The 16,034-nt window shown below is 40.2% G+C and overlaps 1 protein-coding gene across 2 annotated transcripts in view; it reads right to left on the bottom strand.

The window, feature by feature from the left end:
* The window catches only part of TBX15 (T-box transcription factor 15), a 123,049-nt gene that overhangs the window by 49,917 nt on the left and 57,098 nt on the right, over positions 1-16,034 (bottom strand). The window lies entirely within an intron of this gene.

Genomic DNA, 16,034 nt, shown 5'->3' with positions numbered 1-16,034 from the left:
GAAGGGTAACAAAAGGAGGCTTAAAACTGGGAAGCTCCAGAGCACAGTACTCAGGGTATTTTTTTTTTTTTTTTATGGTTTGTTTTTGTGATTTATGATCTTCTTTCAGGTTTCATGTTTCCAACATGACATCTGGCATTTTAGTAAGTTCTAGCAACAGCTGAAGAAAATTGGTCCACAATAGGCAATAGAAAGAGTATGAATGTCACCGTGTTGAAGGGAATAAAACCAAACTGGGGCAACAAAATAAACAAAGGCCAAATTTTAAGAAAGAATCATCATCACAGACTCCAGCTGCAAACCCAGATTAGACTTTTCAACTTGGGGGAAAAGATTCCATGCTAACAGCAATGTATTCTTTAATTCCATACCACACAGCATCACTGTCCATCAGTCAGTTACTTTTAAACACAGCAATTTCCCTCCATTTATATATCCTGGTCATCACCAGTAATGAAAAGCTGTTTGGGATCTTCAGAAATGCCTTGCTGTATAGTTGAGTAAATGGCTTTCCCTAAAGCCCAATTGGGCCATTTTGGATTTAAAGGAAAAAAAAAAGTCTGTTGTGAGGCAAGGATGTAAGCATATGGAAAAAGTTACCCCAAGAAGGCGGTTAAAACAAAGGGAATAAATAAGTTTAGGAGACACCTTGATTGGTTTCTGAAGTATGGGCAGAGGGGAGGGCTGATCCAAACAGGAAGATAGGATTGAGAGCAACCAAATAAAAAGCGGGCATGCGGGGCCAGACAGTCCTTTCCTCCTGATTCTTCTTTTCTCAAAGAAGGGGCAGGGTTGGGAGTGGGTGACTAGGGAGGATGCAGACCAAAGAGAATGCTAGAGTCAGGTCTGTAACTTTTCAGAATTTACTTTTAGAAGAATTGTATCTCCTAATATTTTCCAAACTTGGAGTAGCTAGTACAGTCTCCTTATGTCAAATGATACTGCAAACCAAGCCTAAGAACCTATTTCTTTCACTCACCCTTAACATCTAGGATTCTGATCTCTACCCCCTAATTAAATATATAAAGAGAGGTTAAAAAACAACAATGCCTTACTCTGACAACTGGCTTTTCAATGCTGTCAAAGGTCAGGACCTCTTGGGCACCAGTCCTTGACATTAACATGACAGAAGAAGGCTGGGACACAGTGCCAGACCTTCTAGTGACCACCCTCACTAACTGGAGCAGGTTTCCAGGCCTGTGAAAAACGCCTCTCATGACACCTTTAATTTTCTTTCCTTCCAATTCCTAAAGTGTTCCTCTCTCAAGTCCAGGCAGCATTTCTAGCAAGAATCTCCCACAGCTTTGCAAAGCCCATAGGAAGCCAAGTGTCGTTTTTCTCCATCCTCCCCAATTCCTCACCCTCACTGCTGAAGACATTCAACACACCGCAGAACTGAACCAAGCTCCTAAACAACAGGGAAGCCTCTGCCCATAATCTTTAGTTTATCCACAACCACTGATCCAGTCATCATCTTCATCAAAAACATTAAAAAGTTGTATAGCCAGATTTTCCATGTCTAAGCATATCATTTTATACCTTGGACTAAACAGAAGCTAATATTGGTCTCTTCCAAGTACAGAAAAGTGGAGCTATTCATCTAAGGGGAGAGCTGTGGTTGAGTGACAAATCTCTATCCCAGCCTGATTCAGTCTGCCTTTCAGCAGAGCCATGACATCATCACGAACTCTCCAAACAGTAATCCAACCCCCTGAGGTGTGGATTCCCAAATCCCATTTTGTTTCTGTGATATGCCCAGAGCTCCTGGCTTATCACTAAAATTGTGACTTTTTCAAGATCTTCTCAAAGCAAGATTTTTAAAAAGTAGTCTTGTCCTACTTTTGGGAGCAAAGTACTATGAAATCTCCCTATCATAGCATGCTATGATTGTGAAACAATTGGAAATAAACAACCTAAGTAGGGCCCGGCAAAAATTTTTGACACATGATTTCTCTAGCATGTGTTTAGGAAGGAGGAAAGAAAGGAAAGATACTGCAGCACTAAGTGATCCATTTCTAAAGGCAGCCAGCTTGAGGTAGGGATTGGAATTGCAGAGTCAGGAAGTAAAAGTCTCTGCTCTGAGTGATGATTCCCTTCATCATTTGGAATAAAACAGGTACTCAGAATCTAACATTAAATGGACTAATGAATAACTTTGGGCAAATTATTTAGCCACATTGGACCTATTTCTTCACAGTACAAATTAGAAGGACTGAACTGAAAACTTTCATAATCTCGTCTACCTCTAGTGGTTTGAAGAATGTAAGAATCCTTCTTAATGCAACTTTCAGGATTAACCCAGGCTACCTCAATTAGAAGCATCATTTTTAAAAATTCTACTTCAAAACTTTAGGAAAAAGTCCAAAACACATGTAAATAAGTCAAAAGAGATAACCTTTTTAAAAGATCATTATACAAATTGCTTAATTGGGACTTTAGTTCTAAGTACTCAATGACCGACTATTTCTAATAGATTGTTAGCTGTTCAATGGTTTTTTTTTTTTTTCAGATAAAACACCAAAACCACGATTCATGAAAGAAAAATTTGATAAGTTGGGACTTGAAAAAAATTGCAGAAGCATCAAATTATAAACTGTCTGGGCAAGATAATGAAATGAGGAAAAAACTGAGGATCCAAATTCACATTAGCATAGGAGTTGAAGAATTGAGTATTCTGTTTATAGTTTCAATCAAATCCATCAATAAGCACCTATCAGCATGTGGCCCTATACAAGGTACCATGTAGATAATTTGAAACAGAATCCAAACCTTGAGAAATTTTCCAGTTAGTTAGTATTGATTAATTATGTGTTTATTGAGTGCTTATTATGTGCCCGGCACTGTGCTAGATTCTGGAAAATACTCAAGTACACAACGGATCTCTTTACAGAACAAGTAGAAACTGGAAACATTCATAAATAATCAGAGACCGAGACAACTACTGCCACACAGTTCTCCATACCATTACATATTTTTCTGTATGTCACATAGGAATTCAGGGAAGAAAGAGATCAAAGAGGGCTGGAAAATTCCATGGTTACTAAGAAAGAAATGGACAAGATGTGGAGGCAGAGGCACTATTTTCCCATGAAGAGGATTTTCAGAGACATTTCTTTGCCTGGAAATACTCTGTGCTCCTGAAGTCTCACTCCCTCACAAACTAAAGCCCAAACAACTTCTACATACAGAATGCAGGCACCAGCCCACATTTTCAATCACATGAATGAAGCATGTAATTTTCTATCCTTGATTGTTTAACTGTCACAGGTTGGAAACAAAACTAATATTATAGCTTACATAATTTGTTTTTTCAGAAAGGAACATGTATGTATTATTATAGAAACTGTGAAGAGTGAAGTCACTCAGTCGTGTCCGACTCTTTGCGACCCCGTGGACTGTAGGCCACCAGGCTCCTCCGTCCATGGGATTTCCCAGGCAAGAATACTGGAGTGGGTTGCCATTTCCTTCTCCAGGGGATTTTCCTAACCCAGGGATCAAACCCGGGTCTCTTGCATTGCAGGCAGATGCTTTAACCTCTGAGCCATCAGGGGAGCCCTGATATAGAAACTGTAGATGATCAAAAAGACAAAAAAAAAAACAAATCACGTTTAATCTCATCATGTAGAAATAAACACAAACACTTTTGTGAGTGTAGCATTCTAGGGTATTTTCTGCAACTTTTATTTACTAACTTTATCTCGCTAAAAGATTAATTTACATTCATAGATATTAATTGACACATAACCTAATGTTAGTTTCACATGTCCAACATAAAGATTCAAGTATGTATATACTGTGAAATAATCATCACAATAAATCTAGTTAACATCCTTTACCACACCTAGTTATTTTTGTGTGTGCAATCAGTATTTTTAAGATCTCTCTTCCTAGCAAGTTTCAAATATACAGTTCAGCTCAATTCAGTTGCTCAGTCGTATCCAACTCTTTGTGACCCTATGAACTGCAGTACGCCAGGCCTCCCTTTCCATCACCAACTCCCGGAGTCCACCCAAACCCGTGTCCATTGAGTCAGTGATGCCATCCAACCATCTCATCCTCTGTCGTCCCCTTCTCCCCCTGCCCTCAATCTTTCCCAGCATCAGGGTCTTTTCCAGTGAGTCAGCTCTTCACATCAGGTGGCCAAAGTATTGGAGTTTCACTTCAACGTCAGTCCTTCCAATGAACACCCAGGACTGATCTCCTTTAGGATGGACTGGTTGGATCTCCTTGCAGTCCAAGGGACTCTCAAAAGTCTTCTCCAACACCACCATTCAAAAGCATCAATTCTTCGGTGCTCAGCTTTCTTTGTAGTCCAACTCTCACATCCATACATGACCACAGTAAAAACCATAGCCTTGACTAGACGGACCTTTGTTGGCAAAGTAATGTCTCTGCTTTTTAATATGCTGCCTAGGTTGGTCATAACTTTCCTTCCAAGGAGTAAGAGTCTTTGAATTTCATGGCTACAATCACCATCTGCAGTGATTTTGAAGCCCAGAAAAATAAGGCCAGCCACTGTTTCCACTGTCTCCCCATCTATTTCCCACGAAGTGATGGGACCAGATGCCATGATCTTAGTTTTCTGAATGTTGAACTTTAAGCCAACTTTTTCACTCTCCTCTTTCACTTTCATCAAGAGGCTCCTTAGTTCTTCTTCACTTTCTGCCATAAGGGTGGTGTCATCTGCATATCTGAGGTTATTGATATTTCTCCCGGCAATCTTGATTCGAGCTTGTGCTTCCTCCAGCCCAGCATTTCTCATGATGTACTCTGTATATAAGTTAAATAAGCAGGGTGACAATATACAGACTTGACGCACTCCTTTTCCTATTTGGAACTAGTCTGTTGGTCCATGTCCAGTTCTAACTGTTGCTTCCTGACCTGCATACAGATTTCTCAGGAGGCAGGTCAGATGGTCTGGTATCCCCATCTTTTTAAGAATTTTCCACAGTTTATTGTGATCCACATAGTCAAAGGCTTTGGCATAGTCAATAAAGCAGAAATAGATGTTTTTCTGGAACTCTCTTGCTTTTTCGATGATCCAGCAGATGTTGGCAATTTGATCTCTGGTTCCTCTGCCTTTTCTAAAACCAGCTTGAACATCTGGAAGTTCACAGTTCACATATTGCTGAAGCCTGGCTTGGAGAATTTTAAGCATCAGTTTACTAGTGTGTGAGATGAGTGCAATTGTGTGGTAGTTTGAGCATCCTTTGGCATTGCCTTTCTTAGGGATTGGAATGAAAACTGACCTTTTCCAGTCCTGTGGCCACTGTTGAGTTTTCCAAGTTTGCCAGCATACTGATTACAGCATTTGCACAGCATCATCTTTCAGGATTTGAAATAGCTCAACTGGAATTTCATCACCTCCACTAGCTTTGTTTGTAGTGATGCTCCCTAAGGCCCATTTAACTTCACATTCCAGGATGTCTGGCTCTAGGTGAGTGATCAAACCATCATGATTTTCTGGGTCATGAAGATATTTTTTGTACAGTTCTTCTGTGTATTCTGGCCACCTCTTCTTAATATCTTATGCTTCTGTTAGGTCCATACCATTTCTGTCCTTTATTCAGCCCATCTTTGCATGAAATGTTCCCTTGGTATCTCTAATTTTCTTGAAGAGGTTTCTAGTCTTTCCCATTCTATTGTTTCCCTCTATTTCTTTGCACTGATCGCTGAGGAAGGCTTTCTTATCTCTCCTTGCTATTCTTTGGAACTCTGCATTCAAATGGGAATATCTTTCCTTTTCCCCTTTGCTTTTCCCTTCCCTTCTTTATACAGCTATTTGTAAGGCCTCTTCAGACAGCCTTTTGCTTTTTTACATTTCTTTTTCTTGGGGATGGTCCTGATTCCTGTCTCCTGTATAACATCATGAATCTCGTCCATAGTTTATCAGGCATTCTATCAGATCTAGTCCCTTAAATCTATTTCTCACTTCCACTGTATAATCATAAGGGATTTGATTTAGGTCATACCTGAATGGTCTAGTGGTTTTTTCCACTTTCTTCAATTTCAGTCTGAATTTGGCAATAAGGAGTTCATGATCTGAGCCAGTCAGCTCCCGGTCTTGTTTTTGCTGACTGTATAGAGCTTCTCCATCTTTGGCTGCAAAGAATATAATCAATCTGATTTCAGTATTGACCCTTTGGTGATGTCCATGTGTACAGTCTTCTCTTGTGTTGTTGGAAGATCGTGTTTGCTATGACCAGTGCGTTCTCTTGGCAGAACTCTACTAGCATTTACTCTGCTTCATTCTGTCCTCCAAGGCCAAATTTGCCTGTTACTCCAGGTGTTTCTTGACTTCCTACTTTTGCATTCCAGTCCCCTATAATGAAAAGGACATCTTTTTTGGGTGTTAGTTCTAGAAGGTCTTGTAGGTCCTCAAAGAACTGTTCAACGTCAGCTTCTTCAGTGTTACTCTTCGGGGCGTAGACTTGGATTACCATGATACTGAATGGTTTGCCTTGGAAACAAACAGAGATCATTCTGTCGTTTTTGAGATTGCATCCAAGTACTGCATTTCAGACTCTTTGTTGACTATGATGGCTACTCCATTTCTTCTAAGGGATTCCTGCCCACAGTAGTAGATATAATTGTCAGCTGAGTTAAATTCACCCATTCCAGTCCATCTTAGTTTGCTGATTCCTAGAATGTTGATGTTCACTCTTGGCATCTCCTGTTTGACCACTTCCACTTTGCCTTGATTCATGGACCTAACATTCCAGGTTCCTATGCAATATTGCTCTTTACAGCACCGAACCTTGCTTCTATCACCAGTCCCATCCACAACTGGGTGTTGTTTTTGCTTTGACTCCATCCGTTCATTCTTTCTGTAGTTACTTCTCCACTGATCTCCAGTAGCATATTGGGCAGCTACTGACCTGGGGAGTTCATCTTTCACTGTCCTATCTTTTTGCCTTTTCATACTGTTCATGGAGTTCTCAAGGCAAGAATACTGAAGTGGTTTGCCATTCCCTTCTCCAGTGGACCACGTTCTGTCAGATCTCTCCACCATGACCCGTCTGTCTTGGGTGGCCCCACACGGCATGGTTTAGTTTCATTGAGTTAAACAAGGCTGTGGTCCATGTGATCAGATTGGCTAGTTGTCTGTAACTGTGGTTTCAGTCTGTCTGCCCTCTGATGCCCTCTCTCAGTGCCTACCATCTTACTTGGCTTTCTCTTACCTTGGATGTGGGTTATCTCATTATTAATTATAGCCACCATGCTGTACATTATATCCTCAGGATGTATCTATTTTTTTTTTTTTTTTGTGACCCCATGGACTGTAGCCCACCAGGCTCCTCTGTCCATGGGATTTCTCAGGCAAGAATACTGGAGTGGATTGCCATTTCCTTCTCCAAGGATGTATCTATTTTAACAACTATAAATTTGCACCTTCTGACCATTTTACTCATTTCACCTCCCCTCCAGCTCCTGACTCTGGTAACCAACCAATTTGTTCTTTATAGCTAAGAGTTTTGGAGACGGAAACAGTAACCCACTCCAGTGTTCTTGCCTGGAGAATCCCACGGACGGAGGAGCCTGGTAGGCTACATACAGTCCATGGGGTCGCTAAGAGTTGGACACGACTGAGCGACTTCACTTTCACTTTTCACTTTCATGCATTGGAGAAGGAAATGGCAACCCACTCCAGTATTCTTGCCTGGAGAATCCTAGGGACGGGGGAGCCTGGTGGGCTGCTGTCTATGTGGTCGCACAGAGTCGGACATGACTGAAGTGACTTAGCAGCAGCAAGAAGCAGCAGCAGCTAAGAGTTTAGGGTTTTTTGTTTGTTTGTTTTGTTTTGTGCTTTTTCTTTTTTAGATTCCACATATAAACGAGATCATGCAATATCTATCTTTCTCTATTTGATTTATCTCACTTAACATAATGCCCTCAAGATCCATCTGTGGTGCTGTAACATAATAACAGCTATTAAAAATTACATTTACAGTTAGTAAAAATATCAACAGAGCTTTCCTTTTTATGTCTGAATAATATTCAATTGTATGTATATATATATCACTGATTCTATATAGTTGTTTTTTAACTCCTAGAGCAGTGAGGGCTACCTGTGACATTAACTACTCTACAGTACCCTTAAAATAGTCATCTCAGAGTCCAGATCAACAGTCGAGATAAAAATAAAATTTACTCCTTTGTAAAGCACATTTCCAAATCATAGTTACATAAAATATTTAGGCTAACCAGATAAATTATTTCATCTGTTAATGAGAATACACAATCAAGTGCATAGTGCAAGTGCATATTACCTAAGTGCATAGTGAGTACGTTATTCCAATTAAGTCAGGTCCTCCATTCAGAAATATAATGTCTTTTGAAGATCAGAAAATACTTCTGTGTTTCAAGATTCTTTCATTCTTGACAATTTGTGACTTCCTACCTTCAAAAAATAACCATTAGGAACTCATTTGAATGACCTGGATAGATGTTTTGGCTATCAGATGTTTCTTGTGAACAATATTGTAATGAGGGAAGTTTTAGGAAATCAGGAACATAAATGAAAAGTTACACATAACTAAGGAAGTTAAAGGAGAAAACTTTGGGAACCTGCACTAAGCCAGGTATAAGTCACTGGAGAACATCATGTGACTCAGAGTCAAACCGACATATTTATTGCTTTTCACAAGAGAATCTAACCATCAGTTCACAGGGTCACTCATTTTCTATCTCTGACCTATTTTGTATTGACAAGCTGGATATTGTAACACTGAGTTCTCAAGAAAGCTCAGTTTAGCCTAGAGAGAATTCCAGTTCTCAATTCATGCAAAACATAGCAATAATAAAAATAGTTTCTTCCTTTATATTTTACATACTATCTAATATATGGCATATATGTTTATGTTAATTTTGTAGATGCAGAAATTAAGACTAAGAAAAACTAAAAACAACATGACCTGTGAAGTTGATCTTCTGCTTCCTGAATCAATGATCAGGTCTCCCCAAGATCATACTACATTCATCCTTGGCCAAAGCAGTCAGCAATACTGTAATACCCTTCAACTGTTTTAACCTTCCTTACAACTGAAATGGCTTAAATGCTTGATCTCGGCCAAATCACATAACTGGGCTTCCCTGGTGTCTCAGTGGTAAAGAATCTGCCTGCCAACGCAGGGGACACGAGTTCGACCCCTGGGTCAGGAAGATCCCTTGCTGAGAGAATAGCACTGAAACAAGTATACTATCAAGGGTGAAAAAGATCACCAGCCCAGGTTGGATGCATGAGACAAGTGCTCAGGACTGGTGCACTGGGAAGACCCAGAGGGATCGGATGGAGAGAGAGGAGGGAGGGGGGATCGGGAAGGGGAACACATGTAAATCCACGGCTGATTCATGTCAATGTATGGCAAAAACCACTACAATATAAAATAAATAAATAAATACATAAATAAAATTCAAAAAAATAAATAAATAAAATCATGTAAAAAAAAAGAAGAAGGAGGAAACGGCAACCCACTGCAGTATTCTTGCCTGGAAAATCCCATGGACAGAGGAGTCTGGAGGGCTACAGAACATGGGAAGGCAAAAGAATTAGACACAACTTAGCAACTAAACAACAAAAAGAAGCCACATAACTATTCTGGTCCCTATTTTCCTTAATCTTTATAGCACAGCACATGTACACATAACAAATAAAGGGGTGCTATAAAGTCCCCTTTAAATTTAATGTTTAATAAAGAATTTGTAGTATAGCTTAAAGACCAAAAAGTCTAACAGCAGCAACCCAACCATGATAAACTGATTCGGTTGACATGTATAGGAAAAGCCTGTATTATGTGTTCTTTGACTTAATTTCAAAATTAGATATTATGAAAACATATTTCATGGGCTTCCCTGGTGGTTCAGCAGTAAAGAACCCACTTGCAAGTCAGAAGGTGTGAATTCAATCCCTGGGTCGGGAAGATCCTCTGGAGGAGGGCATGGCAACCCAGTCTAGTATTCTTGCCTGGAGAATTGCATGGACAGAGGAGCCTGGTGGGCTACAGTCCATAGAGTGGCAAAGAGTCAGACATGACTGAAGCGACTTAGCATGCACACACTGACCAAACATATACCAGAGTCTGCCAGGTGACTTTCATCTCCACTTCACTAATAACTTTAAGTAGTCATTTATTACTACAGTTAACAAGGCATATTTACTTTTGGGGCTTGGAAAACCAAGAGTAGGGTCTTGGAAAGTCACCTCATTTTGCAGTACCTCAGTTTCCTTATCTTTACTATCTCCTTATTTTACTATTAGAGTCAAGGGGAAGATACCTTCCTTCTCAAAAACTACATTTGTATCTTTATGATAAAAACAGAATCTAATGTTATCAGCAGAATAACTTTGGACAGTGAGATAAATATAAGCTCACAAGAACTGTCCCAACCAAAGAATTAATGTGTGCATACAAAGTCACTTCAGTCGTGTCTGACTCTTTGCAACGCTATGGACGGTAGCTCGTCAGGCTCCTGTGTCCATCGGATTCTCCAGGCAAGAATACTGGAGTGGGGTGCCATGCCCTCCTCCAGAGGATCTTCCCAACTGAAGGACCGAACCTACATCTCCTGCGTTTCCTGCACTGGCAGAAGATTCTTTACCACTAGCCCCACCAGGGAAGCCCAAAGTGTTAGTAGTCAACATATACTGAGCACTTACTGGCATTCTGCTAAGACTTTACACACATATCATCATTTAACAGAACAACTCTAAGAGTTACCATTATTATCTCCATTTCAAGTAATATTGACAGTCAAATTCAGATTACATCAGTTCTACCTCCTAACGATTGCAGGCATATTAAACTATACTTACTGTCATTTTTATTCCAGCAAACATTTCTGCTTTGTATAGATCAGGTTGTATGTGAATGTGCCAAGACAGATAAAACCAGTTCTTGCTCTGAAGGAGCTCACAATGACAGGAAGGACACAGAACCTGTTAAAGACAGTGGTCTTTGATAGGTGCTCTGACAGACGTAGGAGCAAAGTGCTAATGGAAGCTCTGAAGAGCAAACAAGTCACTGGATGAGAGGATCGAAAATTTCATGAGGTGAAATTTTAAGAGTGGGCTTGAAATCTATGAGCTTTATATTGGTTTAATATGAGCAAGCAAAGAAATTATGGGGACAGAATCTCAGGTAGTGAGAACAGCATTAAGAACTTGTCATTTTTAGAAAATTACAAGCACACTGAAATGGCAAGAGCTTAAAATACATAAGGGAAGAGGGAAAGTGAGATAAATTGGAAAAATCAGGTTCAACTCAACTAGACAATGACTTACTGGTACATAATAAATGTACCAATTACTCTTCTATCTATAGATTCTTGAGATATCATTGGAGAAAAAACAAAAAACCCTGGCCTCATGGAGTTTATATTTTAGGAGGAATGTGTATGTGTCATAATATGGAGTTTAGACTTTATTTTGTTTACACCAAAGTTTTCTTTTAAACGAAGGTGCAATTAGCTTGGTGTTCCCTTCTAGACTATGAATTCCATAAACTGAGCTTCACACTTTGCTACATCTCCTGAATGAATGATACATGATAGCCTGGTTTCAGTGTGAAAGACTGGCGGTAGAAGACTACTCTAGAGTCAGATAAGAGATGCTGAATTTTCTGAGATTAGATGGACAGTCACTTCCATGAGACTGGACCTCAGGTGTCATATTTTAAGCCAAGGGAAAAAGTAGTTAGAGACAAAAGAGAAAGACCCAACCCAGATGATAATCAAGCAATCGCTTTTGTTTCTGCCAATAACTGGGACATGACTACATTGAGCAGTACCCTCTATCAGATACTGGTAGAGCAACCACTTCTTGATCTACATCTTAAGTCCCAAAGTCTCTAAAACCAATACCCCCACAGTCATCTCAGGGCCCCCATTCATACCACAGCAGACATCAGAAGCTTATAACCCAGGCAGCACTCTCTGTACCTGGCTCAAGTAATTCCTATTTCCAGAGGACCTCTGCAGTGGAAATTGGTCCTGGGACATCAGATTTTATCAGGTAGCTTAGCAAAATCTGGTGATGAAACTTTTTATAGAGTAATTCTAAATACGGCAGAGGCAGAACATTTGGCATGGACCTGAGTGCGGACTGAGCCCAAATTTGATACCCCTTCCAGAGCTTCAAGGGAATGAACTATAAACCAGGTTGGATTAAACTAAAATTATGATGATAGCAAACACTCAAATGAGCCTGTTAGATGACTTTAGTAATGGAATGAAGTCTCTGAGCCCTCCACGCGATCCAAGTTTTATTTGGGAAGAGGGGGGTGGTAACCTGAAGCCTGCAATACCCATGCCAATAATCCAATTAAGGAGACTGAGCGCACATATCCTTCAGCTGCCTAAAGCACTCTGCACCTGACAACCAGCACCTCTCTCACTGACAAGCAGACCACAGGCAAGGACCCAATGTCATCCCTGCACTCTAAGCCTTTTAAAGGGGCTTTGCAAAGAAGTGGCAGCAGTCATTTTTATATCTGTTTCTTGTTGATCAGACAAAGGCTCAGTGTCACCAAAGGTTCAACCTCTAGTGCTCCAGCATGCTTTAAAGGTGGAAGCAAGCAAAAGAAGAGAAATAGCAGGCACTCCACTAAATAGTCAGTATACATTTATATGTAAGCCTCATGCAATTTTCACAGAAAATCCTATGGAATAAGCATTACTGCTGCCATTTTATAAGTGAGGAAACTGAGGTTTGGCAGGATGAAGAAGCTTTTCTCACATTATATACCTAGCAGGGGTCAGAGTGGGACTTGAGTTAGTCTGACACTGCAGGCAATGCTCTTTACACTATCGACTGTTGCCCAGTTTTTAGAGCTAGTCCTGCAGAGTTGTGAGCTTCCCACTCTGAAGTGGGAAACACAGAGCCAATGTTCAGGCTGCTGGGTGAGAAGATAGCCCTATGGAAGCTGAAACACTGTGCATCCTCAGAAAAGAGAAAATTCAAACCAAGGTCAGATGGGAATTTTCCTTCCTCAGTCGGAGGGCAGTTATGTTCAGGAATATTTTAGGTCTCTTCACCAACTTAACATTATTTAACACATAAATACAAATGTAAAAGGCCCTTTTTGTCGTATTTCACCTCCTGTTTCCAGCCCTCCCTGGGTAAAAGATCCAAATGTGACAGATCACTAAAGATCACTGTTATGCTGTAGCCGAGAAATTAAGTAAAATAACATTAGAAGATACTTGGATTGGAAAATGTTTGGACTTTGTGAAATGTGAAATGACAGCGTGGAAAGACAACAAAACACAGCTGAAGTAGTTCCTATTTGTGCATAATTTAGTTTATTTAGGCTGAGGTCAGAGTTCAGGGCACAAAAGCTTTTGATAGTCTTACATGTATACCTACACTTAAGGAGAAATCATCTGATAATAACATGTGAAAGCACTTTATAAACAGTAAAACATCAAATTAACATATAAGATTACAAGCCAATGACCAAGTTAGTTGGGAAGGCTAAGAATAAATAAGGACAACTACGGGTCCTGGATTTTTCTAGAACAATCCTAAGTTCAAATATTTTATTTCTTCCCCCCACCCCCATAAAATTACAAGTTTTGAGACCAACTCTTGGTTCAAAAAATATTCTTGATCAAAGTACAGAAAATGCATAAATGGAATAACCAAAAAATGATCATAAGCTACATGGCAATACTGAAATCTAAAAAACCTCTTGTCCCAGAGGTCTTCCAAAATTTGATCCTGGTTGACTGGGTGGTCTTCAAGATTGACTAGTCAATTTTAGGCCAGCAGCTGTCAACACATGCCCCTCCCCGAGGCTCATGGCATTTCTTCTGGGTGAACTGACACATTAGATCATCCCTAAGCCAGTGCTTGTTTGCTCTTTGCAACCACAACTACTCCCAACCTCCCACCACCCCCCCACCTCCACTGCAGCCACTACCATAACACCATCAAATACCTGCCAAATTTCCATGATGTGAAAAGGAGGCCTTCCCCTAAAGGCTCTAGAAGAACATGCTCTACCTTGTTAGGCTATTCTCACTGAACACCAAAAAATAAACAAATCCATGCTAATATGCTAAACGGAAGAATTAAGCAGCTGACTTGCAATCAACAATTGTAATTTAACTATGACTCCTGGAGTAAGTGCACTTGGAAGTGGCAATTTCAAAAATGTAAGTAACATAGACATTCAAAGACAGCCAGGAACATGCCATATCCTTCAATTATACTCGACACCACCAGCTACACTCAATTTAAAATCCACTCAACCTATCAAGACAAATATAACGAACCATCTTGTTTAATGAATAGAAGAGTTATGTGGCTGAAAATGTAACCACCTCTCCAGTAATTTTCTAAATTTATCCATTCAATCACTCACTCATTTATTCAACAAATACTTTTTGACTATCTAGTCTGGGCCCACAAGTGTGTTAGATACTATGAAGGCACAAAATGAAATAAGCTATGTTCCTATGTCCTCAGGAATTTACAAAATCACTTAGGAGATAGGTCAGGTTAACTAGGAATCTAATATTAACAGAACAGTCAAAAGCCAGCATGGCATACAGTGTGCTGAGGGACTGCAATTCAAAAAACCAAGTTCTGAAGTTCATCTCTTTTTTCCCAACTGTCTCATCTTGAACAAGTCATTTAACCTCTATAAGCCTTAGTATCATCATTCACAAATTGAGGATATCATTAGTAACTACTTTGTGAAATTTCTATGAATCACTAACAAAGTGTGTGTCTGTGGGTTTATGTAAACACTTTATCAGAACTGAAAGAGACTGCTGTATTGTTGTTATCCAGTCACTAAGTCGTGCTCAGCTCTTTGAGACCCCATGGACTGCAGCCCGCCAGGCTCCTATCCACGTGATTCTCCAGGCAAGAATTCTGGAGTGGGTTGCCACTTTCTACTCCAGGGGATCTTCCTGACCCAGGGATTGAACCCATGTCTCCTGCATTGGCAGATTAATTCTTTACCTCTGAGCCACCAGGGAAGCCCAGTAAAAGGGATACTTAAATGCTGATTTTCATTATTATCTAAAAGGAGTATCCAAAAAATGCTATAGGAATTGTGAGGTGACAAGAACTTCTTCCAGTGCAGGAGGCTTTTTTGTGCCTAATGAAGAGATGTCTTGAAGATGAAAAGGAAGAGAGGGGGAAAGAAGAAGAAAGATATTCCAGGGAAAGGGAATTTTATGGCAGAGGCATGGCAGTAAAGTCTACCAGACAGGTTTTGAGAACAGCTAGTAATTGAGACCATATCTGTGTGATTTCTCTTGAATCCTCAGCACCTGAGACAGTGTCTGGCATCTATTATGCACTCAATAAAATGTTGTTTTTGTTGAATTCATGAATGAATGAACAAAGTGCTATAAGTTTAGCAAAGCAAGAGAAGAGTTGTGGCCAGAGAAGCCTGGAGCCATATCAAGAATCTTGAATGCTATTCTTCTTCTGATCTTCTTCAGGAGACCAAAATATCCCCACTAATGAGATGTCCTAATTAAATGCCATGTTCCCAATAAAAACCCAACAGGGTCACCTCCACGCATAATTTAAGTTTTTGGAATCCCATTAGCTATTCCTTCCAGGACTGTGAGTTGTATTAAAACTAATTGGCAACATCTAACCTGAAATCTTTCAGGGGCATCAGGGAATTCAGTCACCTCTATGAGTAGCAATCAGTCAGTCATCTTAAAAATTCCTGATACTAACTCTCCTCCACATGAACTTAAGGAGAAAAGGTACCTGTGGTAATGAGAGTAAAATGAGGGAAGAAGCAAGCCCTTCTGCAAGTGCTGGGACTGGTGATGCTTGTGTGTGTGTGTGTCAGGGTTGCAGGGGTGCAGAGATGACTTATCCTTCAGGAAAAGGATGCCTCCTGCACATAGAGCTGCCGCACCCTCCAGACCCTCACAGCAAGTGTCCCTGCTATCTGAGATGAAGTGGGGTGTCCAGAGAAGCTGCCAAGAAAGGGTAGGAGCACAATCCCTCTTCAGAATCACAGAGACCCAGCTTTATGACTTTGGGCAAGTTATTTAACCCG

The sequence above is a fragment of the Cervus elaphus genome, chromosome 20, assembly GCF_910594005.1.
Source record: "Cervus elaphus chromosome 20, mCerEla1.1, whole genome shotgun sequence".
Lineage (NCBI taxonomy): Eukaryota > Metazoa > Chordata > Mammalia > Artiodactyla > Cervidae > Cervus > Cervus elaphus.
Note: the sequence above shows the minus strand (reverse complement) of the source record. Positions and strands in the feature narration are given on the sequence as shown.